At 38.7% G+C, this 20,949-nt stretch overlaps 1 long non-coding RNA gene across 1 annotated transcript; it reads left to right on the forward strand.

The window, feature by feature from the left end:
• Positions 1 to 6,992: 6,992 nt before the first annotated feature.
• Positions 6,993 to 19,497, forward strand: LOC103009020 (uncharacterized). The gene is made up of 3 exons (XR_452458.2): positions 6,993 to 7,119; positions 9,070 to 9,124; positions 16,690 to 19,497. It is a non-coding gene; the product is annotated as an uncharacterized LOC103009020 (long non-coding RNA).
• The last annotated feature ends 1,452 nt before the right edge of the window (positions 19,498 to 20,949 follow it).

Raw genomic sequence — 20,949 nt, forward strand, 5'->3', positions numbered from 1 at the left:
TCACAGTGTCAGCAAACTATGTACCTGCGGTGGAAAATGAGTGTGTGGAAAGTAGATGAACAGCATGAAAACTCACTTGTATGTAGAATAATTAAACGAGTACATTTTTCTCCTTGTGTAACAAAGCACCAAAGGAATTAAAGACGCAGAATTAAAGGAAAGAGACTGAGTTAACTTTGAACTTTATCAACGTTGGTAATTGTATATAAAAATAGTTCAGTTTGAACAAACCATCCCTTTGGGAGGGATTACAGGTAGAACTAATTTCTCTTGAATAAAATTAAATGATACTATAATTGTAAATGAAATATTTTTTCTTTTTTTAAAATTTTTTAATTTAATTTTATTTATTTTTTTATACAGCAGGTTCTTATTAGTCATCAATTTTATACACATCAGTGTATACGTGTCAATCCCAATCTCCCAATTCATCACACCCCCACCCCCACCCCCCCGCCGCTTTCCCCCCTTGGTGTCCATATGTTTGTTCTCTACATCTGTGTCTCAATTTCTGCCCTGCAAACCGGTTCATCTGTACCATTTTTCTAGGTTCCACATATATGCGTTAATATACGATATTTGTTTTTCTCTTTCTGACTTACTTCACTCTGTATGACAGTCTCTAGATCCATCCACGTCTCTACAAACGACCCAATTTCGTTCCTTTTTATGGCTGAGTAATATTCCACTGTATATATGTACCACATCTTCTTCATCCATTCGTCTGTCAATGGGCATTTAGGTTGCTTCCATGTCCTGGCTATTGTAAATAGTGCTGCAGTGAACATTGGGGTGCATGTGTCTTTTTGAATTATGGTTTTCTCTGGGTATATGCCCAGTAGTGGGATTGCTGGATCATATGGTAATTCTATTTTTAGTTTTTTAAGGAACCTCCATACTGTTCTCCGTAGTGACTGTATCAATTTACATTCCCACCAACAGTGCAAGAGGGTTCCCTTTTCTCCACACCCTCTCCAGCATTTACTGTTTGTAGATTTTCTGATGATGCCCATTCTAACTGGTGTGAGGTGATACCTCAGTGTAGTTTTGATTTGCATTTCTCTAATAATTAGTGATGTTGAGCATCTTTTCATGTGCTTCTTGGCTATCTTTATGTCATCTTGGGAGAAATGTCTATTTAGGTCTTCTGCCCATTTTTGGACTGGGTTGTTTGTTTTTATAATATTGAGCTGCATGAGCTGTTTATATATTTTGGAGATTAATACTTTGTCCGTTGATACGTTTGCAAATATTTTCTTCCATTCTCAGGGTTGTCTTTTCGTCTTGTTTGTGGTTTCCTTTGCTGTGCAAAAGCTTTGAAGTTTCATTAGGTCCTATTTGTTTATTTTTGTTTTTATTTCCATTACTCTAGGAGGTGGATCAAAAAAGACCTTGCTGTGATTTATGTCAGAGTGTTCTTCCTATGTTTTCCTCTAAGAGTTTTATAGTGTCCAGTCTTACATTTAGGTCTCGAATTCATTTTGAGTTTATTTCTGTGTATGGTGTTAGGGAGTGTTCTAATTTCATTCTTTTACATGTAGCTGTCCAGTTTTCCCAGCACCACTTATTGAAGAGACTGTCTTTTCTCCATTGTATATCCTTGCCTCCTTTGTCATAGATTAGTTGACCATAGGTGCGTGGGTTTGTCCCTGGGCTTTCTATCTTGTTCCATTGATCTATGTTTCTGTTTTTGTGCCAGTAAAATATTTTTTTTTCTTTTTTCTATTTTTATTTATTTATTTATTTATTTATGGCTGAGTTGGGTCTTCGTTTCTGTGCGAGGGCTTTCTCTAGTTGTGGCAAGTGGGGGCCACTCTTCATCGCGGTACACGGGCCTCTCACTATTGCAGCCTCTCTTGTTGCGGAGCACAGGCTCCAGACGCGCAGGCTCAGTAATTGTGGCTCACAGGCCTAGTTGCTCCGTGGCATGTGGGATCTTCCCAGACCAGGGCTCGAACCTGGTGTCCCCTGCATTGGCAGGCAGATTCTCAACCACTGCGACATCAGGGAAGCCCCGTGTGCCAGTAAAATATTACTGTAGCTTTGTAGTATAGTCTGAAGTCAGGGAGTCTGATTTCTCCAGCTCCGTTTCTTTCCCTCAAGACTGCTTTGGCTATTCGGGATCTTTTGTGTCTCCATACAAATTTTAAGATTTTTTGTTCTAATTCCGTAAAAAATGCCATTGGTAATTTGATAGGGATTGCATTGAATCTGTAGATTGCTTTGGGTGGTATAGTCATTTTCACAATATTGATTCTTCCAATACAAGAACATGGTATATCTCTCCATCTGTTGGTATCATCTCTAATTTCTTTCATCAGTGTCTTATAGTTTTCTGCATACAGGTCTTTTGTCTCCCTAGGTAGGTTTATTCCTAGGTATTTTATTCTTTTTGTTGCAGTGGTAAATGGGAGTGTTCTCTTAATTTCTCTTTCAGACTTTTCATCATTAGTGTATAGGAATGCAAGAGATTTCTGTGCATTAATTTTGTATCCTGCAACTTTACCAAATTCATTGATTAGCTCTAGTAGTTTTCTGGTGGCATCTTTAGGATTCTCTATGTATAGTATCATGTCATCTGCAAACAGTGACACTTTTACTTCTTCTTTTCCAATTTGTATTCCTTTTATTTCTTTTTCTTCTCTGATTGCCATGGCTAGGACTTCCAAAACTATGTTGATTAGTAGTGGTGAGAGTGGACATCCTTGTCTCGTTCCCGATCTTAGAGGAAATGCTTTCAGTTTTTCACCATTGAGAATGATGTTTGCTGTGGGTTTGTCATATATGGCCTTTATTATGTTGAGGTAGGTTCCCTCTATGCCCACTTTCTGGAGAGTTTTTATCATAAATGGGTGTTGAATTTTGTCAAAAGCTTTTTCTGCATCTATTGAGATGATCATATGGTTTTTCTCCTTCAGTTTGTTAATATGGTGTATCACATTGATTGATTTGCGTATATTGAAGAATCATTGCATCCCTGGTATAAATTCCACTTGATCATGGTGTATGATCCTTTTAATGTGTTGTTGGATTCTGTTTGCTAGTATTTTGTTGAGGATTTTTGCATCTATGTTCATCAGTGATATTGGCCTGTAGTTTTCTTTTTCTGTGAAATCTTTGTCTGGTTTTGGTATCAGGGTGATGGTGGCCTCATAGAATGAGTTTGGGAGTGTTCCTTCCTCTGCAATTTTTTGGAAGAGTTTGAGAAGGATGGGTGTTAGCTCTTCTCTAAATGTTTGATAGAATTCACCTGTGAAGCCATCTGGTCTTGGACTTTTGTTTGTTGGAAGATTTTTAATCACAGTTTCAATTTCATTACTTGTGATTGGTCTGTTCATATTTTCTATTTCTTCCTGGTTCAGTCTTGGAAGGTTATACCTTTCTAAGAATTTGTCCATTTCTTCCAGGTTGTCCATTTTATTGGCATAGTTGCTTGTAGTAGTCTCTTAGGATGCTTTGTATTCCTGCGGTGTCTGTTGTAACTTCTCCTTTTTCATTTCTGATTTTATTGATATGAGTCCTCTCCCTCTTTTTCTTGATGAGTCTGGCTAATGGTTTAACAATTTTGTTTATCTTCTCAAAGAACCAGCTTTTAGTTTTATTGATCTTTACTATTGTTTTCTTTGTTTCTATTTCATTTATTTCTACTCTGATATTCATGATTTCTTTCCTTCTGCTAACTTTGGGTTTTGTTTGTTCTTCTTTCTCTAGTTCCTTTAGGTGTGAGGTTAGATTGTTTATTTGAGATTTTTCTTGTTTCTTGAGGTAGGCTTGTATAGCTATAAACTTCCCTCTTAGAACCGCTTTTGCTGCATCCCATAGGTTTTGGATCATCGTGTTTTCATTGTCATTTGTCTCTAGGTATTTTTTGATTTCCTCTTTGATTTCTTCAGTGATCTCTTGGTTATTTAGTAACGTATTGTTTATTTAGTCTCCATGTGTTTGTGTTTTTTACATTTTTTTCCCTGTAATTCATTTCTAACCTCATAGCATTGTGGTCAGAAAAAGATGCTTGATATGATTTCAATTTTCTTAAATTTACTGTGGCTTGATTTGTGACCCAAGATGTGATCTATCCTGGAGAATGTTCCATGTGCACTTGAGAAGAAAGTGTAATCTGCTGTTTTTGGATGGAATGTCCTATAAATATCAATTAAATCTGTCTGGTCTGTTGTGTCATTTAAAGCTTCTGTTTCCTTATTTATTTTCATTTTGAATGACCTGTCCATTGGTGTAAGTGAGGTGTTAAAGTCCCCCACTATTATTGTGTTACTGTCGATTTCCTCTTTTATAGCTGTTAGCAGTTGCCTTATGTATTGAGGTGCTCCTATGTTGGGTGCATATATATTTATAATTGTTATATCTTCTTGGATTGATCCCTTGATCATTATGTAGTGTCCTTCCTTGTCTCTTGTAACATTCTTTATTTTAAAGTCTATTTTATCTGATATGAGTATTGCTACTCCAGCTTTCTTTTGATTTCCTTTTGCATGGAATATCTTTTTCCATCCCCTCACTTTAAGTCTGAATGTGTCCCTAGGTCTGAAGTGGGTCTCTTGTAGACAGCATATATATGGGTCTTGTTTTTGTATCCATTCAACAAGCCTGTGTCTTTTGGTTGGAGCATTTAATCCATTCACGTTTAAGGTAATTATTGATATGTATGTTCCTATGACCATTTTCTTAATTGTTTTGGGTTTGTTTTTGTAGGTCCTTTTCTTCTCTTGTGTTTCCCACTTAGAGAAGTTCCTTTAGCATTTGTTGTAGAGCTGGTTTGGTGGTGCTGAATTCTCTTAGCTTTTGCTTGTCTGTAAAGCTTTTGATTTCTCCATTGAATCTGAATGAGATTCTTGCCGGATAGAGTAATCTTGGTTGTAGGTTCTTCCCTTTCATCACTTTAAGTATATCATGCCACTCCCTTCTGGCTTGTAAAGTTTCTGCTGAGACGTCAGCTGTTAACCTTATGGGAGTTCCCTTGTATGTTATTTGTCATTTTTCCCTTGCTGCTTTCAATAATTTTTCTTTGTCTTTAATTTTTGTCAGTTTGATTACTATGTGTCTTGGTGTGCTTCTCCTTGGGTTTATCCTGTATGGGACTCTCTGCGCTTCCTGGACTTGTGTGGCTATTTCCTTTCCCATGTGAGGGAAGTTTTCGACTATAATGTCTTCAAATATTTTCTCGGGTCCTTTCTCTCTCTCTTCTCCTTCTGGGACCCCTATAATGCGAATGTTGTTGCATTTAATGTTGTCCCAGAGGTCTCTTAGGCTGTCTTCATTTCTTTTCATTCTTTTTTCTTTGTTCTGTTCCTCAGCAGTGAATTCCACCATTCTATCTTCCAGGTCACTTATCTGTTCTTCTGCCTCAGTTATTCTGCTATTGATTCCTTCTAGTGTAGTTTTCATTTCAGTTATTGTATTGTTCATCTCTGTTTGTTTGTTCTTTAATTCTTTTAGGTCCTTGTTAAACATTTCTTGCATCTTCTCGATCTTTGCCTCCATTCTTTTTCTGAGGTCCTGGATCATCTTCACTATCATTATTCTGAATTCTTTTTCTGGAAGGTTGCCTATCTCCACTTCATTTAGTTGTTTTTCTGGGGTTTTATCTTGTTCCTTCATCTGGTACATAGCCCTCTGCCTTTTCATCTTGTCTGTCTTTCTGTGAATGTGGTTTTTGTTCCACAGGCTGCAGGATTGTAGTTCTTCTTGCTTCTGCTGTCTGCCCTCTGGTGGATGAGGCTATCTAAGAGGCTTATGCAAGTTTCCTGATGGGAGGGACTGGTGGTGGGTAGAGCTGACTGTTGCTCTGGTGGGCAGAACTCAGTAAAACTTTAATCCACTTGACTGTTGATGGGTGGGGCTGGGTTCCCTCCCTGTTGGTTGTTTGGCCTGAGGCAACCCAACACTGGAGCCTACCTGGGCTCTTTGGTGGGGCTAATGGCAGACTCTGGGAGGGCCAGAGGAGTACTTCCCAGAACTTCTGCTGCCAGTGTCCTTGTCCCTATGGTGAGCCACAGCCACAGCCCGCCTCTGCAGGAGACCCTCCAACACTAGCAGGTAGGTCTGGTTCAGTCTCCCCTGGGGTCACTGCTCCTTCCCCTGGGTCCCGATGTGCACACTACTTTGTGTGCGCCCTCCAAGAGTGAAGTCTCTGTTTCCCCCAGTCCTGTCAAAGTCCTGCAATCAAATCCCACTAGCCTTCAAAGTCTGATTCTCTAGGAATTCCTCCTCCCGTTGCCGGACCCCCAGGTTGGGAACCTGACATGGGGCTCAGATCCTTCACTCCAGTGGGTGGACTTCTGTGGTATAAGTGTTCTCCAGTCTGTGAGTCACCCACCCAGCAGTTATGGGATTTGATTTTACTGTGATTGCGATCTCATTGTGGCTTCTCCTTTGTCTTTGGATGTGGGGTGTCTTTTTTGGTGAGTTCCAGTGTCTTCCCGTTGATGATTGTCCAGCAGCTAGTTGTGATTCTGGTGTTCTCGCAAGAGGGAGTGAGAGCACGTCCTTCTACTCTGCCATCTTGGTTCCAGGACCCAGACAGTTTCTATATCACAGCAAGGCACCAGACTCTCGCTGCTCTCTGGCTTCCTGGATTCTTGTTAAAGGCAGGCCAGGATGATCAGATATCAAGGGTGGCATAGTGGAGGATAAAGAATCTGAAATATTTTTTCTTAAGACAACTGTTTGACCAAGTAATGTAAAAATTAGATAAAGCACTAGATAATACTTGGTCTGATTGAACCATATCTACCATCTTAAAAACATCTTGTTCATTAGGTCAACATTAAGGTATAATTCTCTTTGCATTATGATCTAAAAAATGAGTAAAACACATATCAGGAAAAATAAGACAATTACTGTGACAACATTGTAAAAGTGCTACATATATTGTCATTGAGGCTTCTGGGCATAAGACTGGAGTTATATGAGATCAAAGAAACTTGTTGAAAATACTTTAACATTGGTCATCCATCCATTGTTCTGTCTTTGTCAGGAATCTACAACCTGTACTACATAAAATGATTTTGCCCTTTGGTGGATTATTAAATGGCCATTGTCCATCAACAGACTTCCCAGAACTGCCAACTCTAACTTCTGGTGAACATGGTTGGAAGAACGGTAATGGTTTCTTTTTATCCATCTGCTAGAAGCATCCTCATGTACCAAAGAGATATAGGCTTAAAACCTCTATATTAGAATTATATCACACCCAACTCTTCAGCCTTACTTTTAAGGCTCTCTGTTAACTCATCCTTCTCCAAAACTGTTTCAATTCAATTCAGTTCAATTCAAGTCTATCCTGCACACATATGTCTTGTACAGCTATTGTATGACAAGGCTGTGTTCAAGAAAAATAAGCCCCTTACGTACCTCATGGAGCTTGCTATTTAATGAAAATGGTTTAAACAAATTAAAAATTAATCAGTGCAATACAGTGCATTCTGTGCAATAGTACAGGCATGGATGGGGCACAGTGGGAGCAAAAACCAAAGCCTGAGTCAAAAAGGAAACTTAAAAGAGGAAGAGTTACTCAAGCTGGATCAAGAGTTACTCAAGTTACTCAAGCTTGAAAAATGACTTCGTCAGCGGAAGAAGGCTTTTCAGGTAGTGGGAAGAGCAAGTGCAGAAGCTTGGAGGAGTGAAGCTCCAAGGGTGTCCCTTGTTCTCTCTGCTTCAGTCCAAACACTCAACTTTCATTTCCTTACAGTCAGCTAGTACTTTTCTTCCTCATCTCATGATGGTTTTCCCATCTAAACAATTTTCCACTCTTCTTTCTTCCAATCCACAGCCACCAACTCTTTCAAAAACCACTGTAGGTCTTAGTGCAACATGATTTCTTCATCTGGGAAGCCATCTGTCATTCATTCCCTCACTATAACTTTTTTAGAGTAACTTTATTCATTTTCCATTTTATAATATATATACAAATTGCAAAGAAATTCCAAACATAAAGAAAAACATAAAGATGAAAAATAAAGGTCATGCACAAACCCACACCTAGAAATAACCACTGTTTATATTTTATTGTGCATATTTCCCATGAATATAAATATTATTTCTTGAACAGAGATTTTAGTGTGCAATGCATACTTCTTGGAAATCTAATTTTTCACTTCATATGGCATGGATATATTTCCATGTCAATAGTTACTTGTCTTTGTCATAATTTTTATGGTTGCATAGTGTTCTATTATATGGACATGCCATGACTTATTTAACAAACTATTATAGATATTTTATTATTTCCAATTTTTTGCTATGTTCTCTTATCACATCAATAGTATACGACAGTTTGCCTTTGTTGGCATGCTACTATGCAATTCTCCTTAAGCTATGTCAGGATTGTGTGTTTTATTTTATTTTTTTATTTATTTTATTTTTTGCCACGCCGCATGGCTTGTGGGATCTTAGTTCCCCAACCAGGGACTGAACCCGGGGCCCTGGCAGTGAAAGCCCCAAGTCCTAACCACTGGACTGCCAGAGAATTCCCAGGATTGTGTGTTTTAGATTTTCAACTGTCGAAAGCATCTTAGAGGAAAGGCCAGTTCTTCCTTCTCTTTTGCTACTTTTTGTAGGTAGTAAAGAGTTATTCATATAGTAAGTGCTCACAGGGCTGCTCAGGGCCTTTGGCAAAATCTTCCAGGATGACATCCTAGCGAAGGGCTGGTCAGAGGTGACCTTCAGATATTGCACGTATTCAGAGTGTGGCTAGCCTGTTGAAATGAGAGAGAGGAAGGGTTGGAGCAGAGTAGTGGTAGATCCACCAGGTTGGCTGACATCCCAGGAAGGTTCTTGTCTAGTTAGCAAAAAGCTTTAGGCAGGCTGCTAAAACTTACGAATTTGCTGGAGATGTCTCAAGTGAGGGAAGTGGTGGGAAAGAGAGGTCATAGGGGTAGAAAAACCTCTCATTCCTTTCTTTCAACTCTTTATTTTCTTGCTCAATTATATCCTACAGCCAGAATTTAAATACAATTACAAACAACTTTGACAATGAAGTTTATGTCCCCTCTGCACAGCAACTAATCACTATATTCACCCACATTGACCCAAACCTTTTTATTCCCCTAGGTCTACACTACCAGCCTTCCGTAGTGACCACCATAATGTACTCCAATGGCAAAAGGTAAACCACCCATTCTATTGATAAAAATGTAAATCTGGAATAAGTAAATAGAAAAGGCATTTATAAAAGGAAGGGTTTTTTTTCGACATTCAGGTGCTCATTCATTTTATTGAACAACCAAACACAGAACTATGTAACTTAAGTAGGTATAAGGTCCCATTCAACAGTAAGAGTTTAGAAAGGGTTGTTATAATAATGTATAACATTATACATTATAACTTTTTTATTTTGGCAAAATCCATCTTGGAATACAAACATCTTTAGTATAAAAATGATTCTTCATTTTCTCAATTGGAGTATGATAAGTGTTTTAACTTGTTGTTGATGAGACAACGCTTTTGTAACCCAGGAGGTCAGAAATCCATTATTTAATTTCTGAAGGGACAGGAGAGAACAATAGTGGAGCGCTCTTCCATCATCCTGCCGTAACATGTTCGCTGAGCCATCAGGCTCCTGCGGCACCTTTATATCTGCCCCGCTGAAATGAAGAAGAGTGGTTAGCATCTTACTGAAATGGTGGTTCTAAGATATTTATGGCAGGTGTTATAAGGGGCTTCTTCCTTCCTTCGGTCTTGGATAACCGAAAAAAAGCGTCATCTGTCTTATGCCTTGATAAAGTTTAGAATTGTTTCCAAAAATGGGAAGAAGTAGTGGTCACAGTTCTATCTCTGTTCTTGTTACTAAATATCTAGACAATTCCAGATTTTCAGGGTGAGTAGACAGGTGCAGCCTGCAGTGTGGTAGCCAGCTCCAAAGACCATTTCTCAATAGTCCATCACCTTGCTAGTGGGATGGTACATGGCAGAGGAGGGAAATTGGCTGAAGATCTCCCTGTTAGTTATTATTCCCTTGTCATGAGTAAAAATCACATGTCTAGAACAGTATGGCTTCTTCTCTAGGCCATTTCATTCTTATAATTCTATCATGGTTGGAATACACGCTGAATAAAGGCTATTTTGTAGCCAGCAGAAGAATTTGGATTAGTGATTGGGAAGTCTGTGGGTACTAACAGAACAAATAAATCTCTCTGAACCAATGTTTCAGTGACAACACAGAAAAGAAAATACAAAGGTTGGGGGCAGGAATCCAGGTCTGACATCTAGGAAAGTAAATACAAGGAGGCAAAAAATATGAGAGAAGGTATTTTGAACCAATTATCTATTTTAACGAGAGTCTCTGGAACGTGATATAAATACTTACTAGATAAACACATAGAATTTCCCCTGTATTCATGTACTTAAAGCAGAATATAATGATCTGGGTGGGAGGTTGGACTGGAAATTATCTAGGTCCCTTCCAAATGTAAATTTCTATGATTCCATGGCATTCTTACATCACTGTGCACGCTATTCCCACTTAATTTGCAATCTCCAATTAGCTTTGCAATTATAGTTTTAGTAAAATGCTTCACTGGCCTTCACTTCTAAATGCCTAATACCACTTTACTACAGGCAACAAAGAGATAAACAGGCACCTTGGTGATAAAGGTACTTGGCCTATATCAATAATACTAATATTTCGGGGTTTCCCTGGTGGCACAGTGGTTGAGAATCTGCCTGCTAATGCAGGGGACATGGGTTCGAGCCCTGGTCTGGGAAGATCCCACGTGCCGCGGAGCAACTAGGCCCGTGAGCCACAACTACTGAGCCTGCTTGTCTGGAGCCTGTGCTCCGCAACAGGAGAGGCCGCGATAGTGAGAGGCCCGCGCACCGCGATGAAGAGTGGCCCCCGCTTGCCACAACTAGAGAAAGCCCTAGCACAGAAACGAAGACCCAACACAGCCAAAAATAAATAAATAACAAAAATAAGTAAATTTAAAAATAATAATAATAATAATATTTCATCTTGCAAGAGATTCAGCACTTGTTTTAAAGCATGCCATTTGCTTTGTGCATATGCCTTGTACATTACCATCTAGCACAATAGTCTCATCTACAACTTGGAAGATATTTATATTCATGTAGTGGCTATGTTTTTGAAATACACAGTATGGCTTTGTATTATCAATTCTGATTTCCGGAAGTCATCCAAGAAAACTCGTCTGTCCTATCACAAAGATGAATTCTGGTTATCTTCCACATTTTTATTGACTTTTTTCTAGGAAGTAGAGTCTATGTAATTCTCAAAAGGATTTGCAGCATATACAGCAGTGCATTGTCAAACTCAGTCTTCTAATTAAAGCTGGGAAATAAATAGCCAGTTCCCCTATAACTATATTACTTGGAGTTCACAATTTAGGGAAGTGCATGCATTCACTCTCTTATCTCTTCAAATACCTAAGGTACCTAAACGTGAGGAGGCTTGAATCTATTGTATTATCTTTCATTCATTATCTATCACTTTGTACTTGGTCCTTCTGTATTTCCCCTGGAGATTTAAACTTTTATAATAATAATAATAGTAGTAGTATAATAGTTATTGTATGTATATTTATTCTGATCAATAGGTTCTAGAGAATTATACTCTGCAAATATGGGTTACTTTAAGGATGTCGTAAGATAAATCTCTTTTACCATCTTAAAAATCACTGGCAGAGTGAGGACATTGATAAAATGGTAGGGATTGAAAGTAGACTAACACAGGTTCCCAAATGTTGGTGTGCAAAACAGTCTTCTGTGTACTTGCCTAAAATACAGATATCTGGGAACCACCCCTAGTTTTTCTGCTTCAGGTGATTCGAACGCAGTGATTTAAGGACCACATTTTGAAAAATACTGTTGTCCTCAATTGTAAGTATAATAATAAATTTTAAAAAAGCAAACACTGTATATATGAAATTTCATCAAGTCTATAGGTAAAGGTAGATAATTCAAGACATAATTGTTTGACTGCTATTTGTGCAGACATCACAGGAGTTGACACACTATGAATGGAAATGAACTGCGGAGGGAATAAAGTGGCATGTTGGTGATGATGATGTGATAGCATATAATACCTACCATTTATTGAATTGTGACTATATTCTAGGCACTATGAAATGGCTTCACTTATAGGTATGTCATTTAATTCTCACGATCCTGAGAGGTAGCACCTCAAAATGCAGGACTGAGTGAAATTATTTAGCAGTTGCAATCAACAGAGTAAATGTAAATTAAGAAAGTTAAAAAAGCAAAAAGTCAATCAGAGGCAAAGAGGTTAATAATCTCTAACTATATAAATATCTATAAATATACATATATACTCACTTTCAGAAGTCTAATCACTAATCATTCATGTGCATGCTATATTTTTAAGCTTAGAATTAAGCCAGGGATGGTTAAGGGAAGAAATTGTCAAAAAATAAATACAGAAAGAACCAGAGCAGGGTAAACTGGTTTTCCAAATATAGACTCTTAGGAGTGAAAGGAGTGGAGTTTCCCCAGCCAAGTTTCACTTTGGAGGAGAACTCCCAATACAGTGTAACCACCCGCGCAGCTTTGGCAGGGCTGTTTATCATAGCCAGCAAAGGGGAGGGTGGAGCCCTTTTTCTGACAATGGAAACTCTTCTCAGAGTTCAGTGAGAACAACGTGAGCTCACTCCCTAAAAGATCTCAAAATTCAACAGAATTGTAAGTCATGAAAAACATAGTATTAACTGTAGTACTTTATTTATTTTTTTAAATTTATTTTTATATTTATTTTTGGCTGTGTTGGGTCTTCGTTTCTGTGCAAGGGCTTTCTCTAGTTGTGGCGAGCGGGGGCCACTCTTCATCGTGGTGCGCGGGCCTCTCACTATCGCGGCCTCTCTTGTTGCGGAGCACAGGCTCCAGACGCGCAGGCTCAGTAGTTGTGGCTCACGGGCCTAGTTGCTCCGCGGCATGTGGGATCTTCCCAGACCAGGGCTCGAACCCGTGTTCCCTGCATTGGCAGGCAGATTCTCAACCACTGCGCCACCAGGGAAGCCCCTGTAGTACTTTAAGACTGAAGTTACATATAATGTATCTTTTTATGAAGCTGAACTATGTAACTTCTGTAATTAATGTTATCTGAAGATAAATCGAAAGGTACAGTTTCAGTTATGCAAGGTGAATAAATTCTAGAGATTTACAGATAGAGGACAGCGTGTTGCTGGTAGTTAACAATACTGTATTACATACTTTAAAATTTGCTAAGAGAGGGCTTCCCCAGTGGCGCAGTGGTTGGGAATCCGCCTGCCAATGCAGGGGACATGGGTTCGAGCCCTGGTCCGGGAAGATCCCACATGCCTCGGAACAGCTGGGCCTGTTCACCACAACTACTGAGCCCACGAGCCACAACTGCTGAGCCGCGTGCCTAGAGCCCATGCTCCACAACAAGAGAGGCCACTGCAGTGAGAAGCCCACGCACCGCAACAAAGAGTAGCCCCCGCTCACTGAAACTGGAGAAAGCCTGCGCGCAGCAACGAAGACCCAACACAGCCAAAAATAAGTACATAAATACATAAATAAATAAAATTTAAAAAAAATTTGCTAAGAGGGTAGATCTTAAGTGTTCTTATCACACACAAGAATAACAACAACAATAATAATAGTAAAGAAAGCAGGAGGAAACTTTTGAAGGTGATGAATATGTTTATGGCATAGATTGTAGTGACAGTTTCATGGACATATACTTATCACCAAACTCATCAAGTTGTAGACATTAAATATTTACAACAAAAAATAAAAATTAGCCTTGGAGAAGTGATCAGACTTGCAGCCTAATCTGGCTGCAGTCCTAACTCTACCACTGACTGGGTGAGGCTCATGTAATCTTCTCCCCTTTAGCTTCCCCATCTGTCAATGCAATAAGAGGCTAGAACTGCTTGATCTACAGGGTTCTGCCCAACTCCAATAGTCTATGCTTATATTTAATTAATTAGTTCATTTGGGGTCTTGTTTTCAAAAAGAGTTATGTTGTAAGCCGCCATGATTTACCTTCTCCAAGAATAATAGCAATGCCCTCAAGCTATTTTAAGCAAGGGTCAATGGAATATTGAGAGACATAGGGGGAGAGCCACTGGCTGCTGTGTTGACACCATTCTATACACAAGGACAGGGGTAGGCAGGAGGTTACTGTAAAAATCCAGGCTTTGACTGGGCTGACTCAGCAGACGTGGTGAGAAGTAATTGGATATATTTTGGAACTATGGCCTGTGGGTTGTTAGGGGAAAGAGGAGTCAAAATTTTCTGTAGTTTTTGGTCTTAAACAACTGAAAGGACAGAGTTGGCATTTATTGATGGTCGGGCTGGGGGAATGACAGTTTAGTTCTGCCCATATTAAATTGAAATGCCTACTAAGGATCCAAATTGGACCCAAATTGGATATCTGAATCTAGAGTTCGGGGGAGATGTTTGCGCTCGAACTATAAATTTGGGAGTGATCGTCTCCATATGGATGGTATGTAAAACCACAAGACTGGATAATGCATTCTAGGGAGAAAGGATAGCTAGAGAAGGGGTTCCAAGGATCAAGTTCTGTATCACTTCAATGTTCAGAGGTTGGGGAGATGAGGAAGAAGCAGAAAAGAATGTGAGAAGAGAGACCAGTGAAAAGGGGAAGTGAAGGGAAGAAATAGCTTCAAAGAGCAGGGAGTGCCTTAGACAGGTTCAATGCTCTTAATATGGTACAGGCTGGAAGAAACCTTGCCTGCAAGGGAAAAATCCAATAGCAATGGAAACTACTTTATCGGCCTCATCTTCCAGCTAATTCTTTGTACCTTGGCACAGCAAGCATAAGAAAGAAGGAAGACTTTCTAATTAGATATATTTAAAATACAGATAGGAACATATCAATCTGGGTTAAAAAAAAAAAAGTATATATATATATATAATCACCTGTTTCCAAATTCAGTCTGCTAGGGCACCATGTAGTAATTTCTTCCAAGAAGAAATTTTATTTTTCTGTGTTTTCAATGATGCAAACTATCCAAAGAGCCTACTTTCCAGTGGGAAGAATGCACTGTAAAAGGATTTTTTCAAAAATCTCTAAGTGAAAAAAATTTTTTTCCTTCTTTTTTTGTACTCATCCTATGAATGTATTCCTGGATTTCCTTGTAGATAAGATACATGAAATGAATGAATGAGCTCTAACATAATGTCTGTTGATTAAGGGACACATTCTAGGCTCAGTTTCTCACAGTGCTTTGCCCGTAGCTTTCTGAGCAGTCCCTTCAGCCAGCACCTTTGACACTAAGAGCTGTCATTTAGAACACCTCTTATTTGCTACCCTCCTTTCAGCTCTGACTACCCCAGATCAGGTGTTTTCCAGGTGGTCTGTGAGGGCACCTGTATTTTTTCACTTCCTCAACTGTGGGCAGGAAACAGCTCTGACAGCTACCCAGAAACTCTGGTTATGAGTCTAATCTCCTCACTTGTCCAGTTGCTTTGTAGGAATCAAATACAATTTTTCATGATTACATCATTCCCACTAGCCCCTCCTCTATTTGATCCTTTTTGCCTGTGGCTTTCATGATCACATTTATGAGGATAATATTTCCTCACATGCTCAGAGAGAATGCTCTTCTTAGTGGCTTTGGGGAGAAGAGGCCCCTTTCCTGGCCTGTGGTCTTGGAGAAGAGTGACTCAATAACATCACCATTAAACTTACATTCTCTACAGCGTAGATTCGCTAGTTTTCCTAATTATCTGGTATTTCAAGTCAATGGATGTTTAAAGGTTTTGGTTTTCAATTATTCAGATTGTATTTGTATAGGTACGCACCATGGGAGTAACCCAGTGAAACATGCTGCCTGCTATGTTAAGTTGTGCACTGTTTACTTGACATTACCTAGAAGCATCTGCTTATCATCACATAATTTAGCATTTTATTCTGTTTCCACAGTCACCTTAAATGCCATGTAATGGCAGTACATTGAATGTTTCCTTTTCCCCTTATTTATCACAATAAAGTATTTATACCAATAAAAACAAAATAATTTTCTGTCTTTGCTTCCTAAATGTTCTACAACAGACATGAATTATTGGAACAACGAATAAAAAGAAAAAGAAATACACCACCAAAGAATTTCTACTGTAAAAATTTTTTTTTGCTGTTCTTTGTTTAGTGTTATTATTAAAGGATTATGGATTACTTCCCAGTGACTTTTCTAGCTTAATGAGGGATCCTGGGAATATCAGTTCTGGGTGAAGACAATAAGCATAAAAAACAAGATACATATGCCTTTTCCTCTAGAATACAAATATAAAATCCAATCGGTCTGGAAGGCAAAAAGCAGCACAGAAATATATTTATAAAGGAAGCCATAAATATCCTGCATTTTGGGGTGCCTGAGTCATATCAGGTTGTAGTATTACATCATGAGGCAATCTTTAAGTGAATCTGATTTCTCTGTAGGTGATATATATGAACATAATTCTTACCACTCCAACTTTTTTAAAAAATAAACTTTCATTTGGAATAATTTTAGATGTACAGAAAAGTTGCAAAAATAGAACAGAGAGTTCCCATGTACATTTTACTCAGTTTCCCCAGATGTTAACATCTTTCATAACTATGGTACATTTGTGATGATTAAGAACTTAACCTTGTTATATTACTATTAACTAAATTACAGACTTGACTTGAATGTAACCCATGTTTCCACTAACATTCTTTTTCTTTTCCAGGATCCAATCCAGGATACCAAACTGCATCTAGAACTCCAACCTTTGAGGAAAATTAGGACCAGAGTTAGAGCTATAAAGACCTCAGATCTAATGGATAGAGACTTAGGTTTGGAATCAGGAAGAGTAAATAGAAATAGCACAGATGTAAGTCTTGGAAAAACCTTAACTTCAAAGATGTAGCCATCATTATGTTTTACTTCAGGCAATTTATATATCTGATGGAAATCTCAGGTCATCTGGTATTCCCCTTTATTGTCAGAATTTAGCAAGGGCTCTTTTAAGTCAAAACATTGAAAACCCTGTTAACTGTGATACACTCCTGGACTTAAGCAAAGGGCAGTATCTCAGAGATTTAGCAGTATCATGTAGATGAAAATGTGTATATAATATTCTGAGATATAGTTATCTTCATACATAGTTACTATCTTATGTATCTCATCTCCTTCCAGTTTATGCCTTATCCCTTGACCTGTAGCTACAGTAAGCATTACAATGTTTCTTTAGTTTGTTCATTCACCCAAAACAGTTATTGAGAACTACTTTGTGCTAAGCACTGGGCTGAGCTCTGTGGACCCATTAATCTTTTGGATGAACCCAGACAGGATATCCAGGCTATATTGTACAGTGGATAAATGCTAATAGAGGTATTCCTAGAGTGCTGGGGAAAGAAGCATAGAAGACATGCATGGAGAAGAGGAAACTCATGCAAAAGACATGGAAGCATGAGGTAGCATGGCCTTTTGAGTGTTCATGCCTTGCCTGGGAGACACGGCAGGGACCGGAACTGGATGTGTGGGTGGGGGCTTGGGATGACAAAGACCTTGGATGCCAACTGAGGGGTCTGAATTAATCATGCCGAGGATGGGGAACCAACGATCAAATTTTGCTTTGGAAAGATCAGTGTAGAGAATGGATTGCCGGAGGAAAGAATTTGAAGCAGGGAAAGCAGAGGGAACTTTTGGAGTAGTGTGGTTTATGCAAGAAACTACAAAGCCCTCCTTTCTCTTCTTTGCTTGACCAACATCTAAATCATCCATATAGGAATAGGTTGAAATGCTACTTCCTCTGAGAAGCCTTTTTTCCCTACTCCTCAGGACATACATAGTCACTCACTCCTATAGCTCTTTGCTCATAATTTAATTATAGTATTTATCACTGAGTGTTGTACGGATTGTTTGTCGTGTCTATCTCCCTACTACAGTGAGTTTTCTAGGTCAGGGCCTCTGTCTTATTCATCTTGGCATCTTTAGCATTTAGGACAGTGCCTTGCACAGAGTGTCTGCTCAAACATTTGTTGAGTGACAGAATGAATATTTGCCAGTCACGGATAGAATGCATGAGAAAGTTGATCTTTCCCCCAAAACTGAATATTCATTATTACTCAAATTAATTTTTGCAAAATTCCATGCACGATCATTTAATTAGTCCAATTGAGGAAACAAGGAAATGAGACTCAAAGAAGAAACTGTAAGTCTTTAAGCAATTGATATAGATTAGAATTGCTTGGTCATGATTAGATAATCAAAATTTGTGAGTTAGCAAGTAAAAAAGAGAAATGTTTATGGATGCAAACTCATTGTGGAATATATTATAAAAATGAAGTTGTGTGATTTACCTCAACTGTATTATGTGGACAGAAATATCTTTAGTTCTGAGGGTTATCAGTGGGGGTAAGCAAAATCTCTGTTGCTGCTGGGTGCTAATTTTCTGGGAAAAGAACTCGATTTAGCCTATTTGGGTCTCTGTTGCCTAACTTATAAAGTCACTTGAACCGGGGGTCACAAAAGGAAATGCCTAGAGGGGCCAGGTAAGTAGCAGAAATGAACAAAGGCAGCTGTTGCAATAAACTAGGATGTTGGAAACACTTGTGAACTAGAATCATGCCTGACCCATCTCAAGGTGACAGCCCTTACTCCGATTCAACAGATAGCTGACATGCAGGAACTTAGGGTCAGTTTGCTGTAATTTTTTTTTTTTTTGAGAAGCCAAATATCTCAATTTTTTAATAGAAACTGTATTTTTACACTGACAATACATTTTAAAATGATTGATACTGTATGGGTGAATTCTCTTCCAGCAACCACATCATAGGTTGTTTGGGACCAACCTTTCCACTGAGAGCAGCTAGAGAAGCTGGACTAAATATTTTTTAAAAAAGTATAAAATCAGTGCAAAGCCAGGAAGACTGTGAAGAATTGTGAAGTCAAGATCTGGGAGAGGATTGGAAGTCTATAGAGGTGAACCTGGTATTTGGGTCCACTTTTCTCTCAAATTTGATTGCTGATTCTGAAAGCACTGGCTGAGAGGGTGAGGACTGAGAGCTTTGGACACAGACACATGGAGGTAGGGGCCCCAGAATTGGACGTAGTGTTTGCCAAGGAGTAGAGATCTTGGTAAATGTCTCAGGCAGTCAGTTTGGACCCAGAAGGGCTATACCCAGGAATAACAGTGAACTAGAAATAGACCGATTCTCACTGAAACCCAACTTCAGATGGCCTCCATTTGCTGATTAGATTAAGGAGTTTAGGGGTTATTAGTGCCGATAACCTAGCTGTCTGCCTATAGCATATGCACCTTCTTTCTGGAGGCAAATAGCGTCATACAAAATCTCTTGACGATTATCATACACAGCGTCTGGTGATCAATAATAACCAGGTAAACAAGGAGACAGGATGTGACCAAAATCCAAAAGAAAAATGGACAAGACAAACAACCACATGGGATCCAGATAACGGAGTTTTCAGACACAGACCACCATTCCTATTTTAAGAAATTAAAAGACAAGATGAAAAGTGTCTACAGAGAACTAGAAACAATAACAATGAACCAAAAGAAATGTACAGAATTAAAACACTATCTGAGCCATAAAAAACAACCAGAATATTAGATTTTGAGCACTGCTCTAAACATTGTAAGTGCAGATGTAGCATAAATGGTACCAGTGCAATAAATTGAAGATTGTCCTGATTTATAGTATAGCATAAAGCATTTGGCAGAAGTAATGAAATCTTTCTTTGTAGACCACAAAGGATAACAAAGATTATAGATATCAAAAAAAGTTGAGAGAATTGATGAAGTTCCATTAGCTTCAACAATGACTTGGACCTCCAGTAGCTCTGATACATGGGAATTAACCTATCAAAACCTCCAACCCAAAATCATACCTGAAAAGTTTTGACAGGAAAATGCTGATAGTATGGTAGGTTCCATAGTCTATAGAATCAAGTAGATCTAGGTTTGATACCTGGGTCTGCTTCTCACTGGGTGAATGACCTTGGACCAGTTACTAAACTCTCGGAATGTCTCATGTCTAAACTATGGATAAGAATTCATCTGTTGAAATTGTTAAGAAAATTAGAAAATGCATGTGAAATTCCCAAGCACAGTAGAACCATAGAGTTATTGGCACAGAGATATCTCCACCCAATCTTCTTTCCTCTCTAAACCCCCTAGAGCCCTTTCCACCCTGTTGCCTCCCATCACATGTATTTCCTCATTCTCTCCTCTTCTTCATTCCTCTTATTTTGGGAGAGAAATAGAATCTACTTCATGTAATTAATCATCATCTGGAATTAATATATTATCTTGAATATATTTTAATATATATCTGGAAGTGAGTGTATTTTAAAACATCCCTGATTTAAATATATTCTGAAAGTACAAAAAAAAATGACCTTTTTACCTTTCTCACAATATGTCCAGAATAAAATATGAGTAGGAGTTGCCTATTCAAACTAAAAATCTATTAGGCTTTTTTACTCCTTGCCAAGGAGAGAGGGTTACAGCTTTATATTTGTGTGGTTGATAGCCTCCCTTGTGATAAGCAAGACAGTTTAGCAGGGTCCTGAGTCATCAGCAAGACCCCTAGTTGCTTCAGTCAATGCACAGAATGCTGGCAGAGGAAAAGCTTTTGAATTCATTATCTGAAACCTTTATTTTTTGGCCATCTTTTCTTCCACACCTTTTTTTTTTTTTTAATATGTCAAGCGTTTATTAATTAATTAATTAATTTATTTATTATTTTTTTAAAAATTATTTTTCGCTGTGTTGGGTCTTCGTTTCTGTGCGAGGGCTTTCTCCAGTTGCGGCAAGCGGGGGCCACTCACTATTGCGGCCTCTCTTGTTGCGGAGCACAGGCTCCAGATGCGCAGGCTCAGTAGTTGTGGCTCACAGGCCTAGTTGCTCCACGGCATGTGGGATCTTCGCAGACCAGGGCTCGAACCCGTGTCCCCTGCATTGGCAGGCAGACTCTCAACCACT

The sequence above is a fragment of the Balaenoptera acutorostrata genome, chromosome 10 (genome assembly GCF_949987535.1).
Source record: "Balaenoptera acutorostrata chromosome 10, mBalAcu1.1, whole genome shotgun sequence".
NCBI lineage: Eukaryota > Metazoa > Chordata > Mammalia > Artiodactyla > Balaenopteridae > Balaenoptera > Balaenoptera acutorostrata.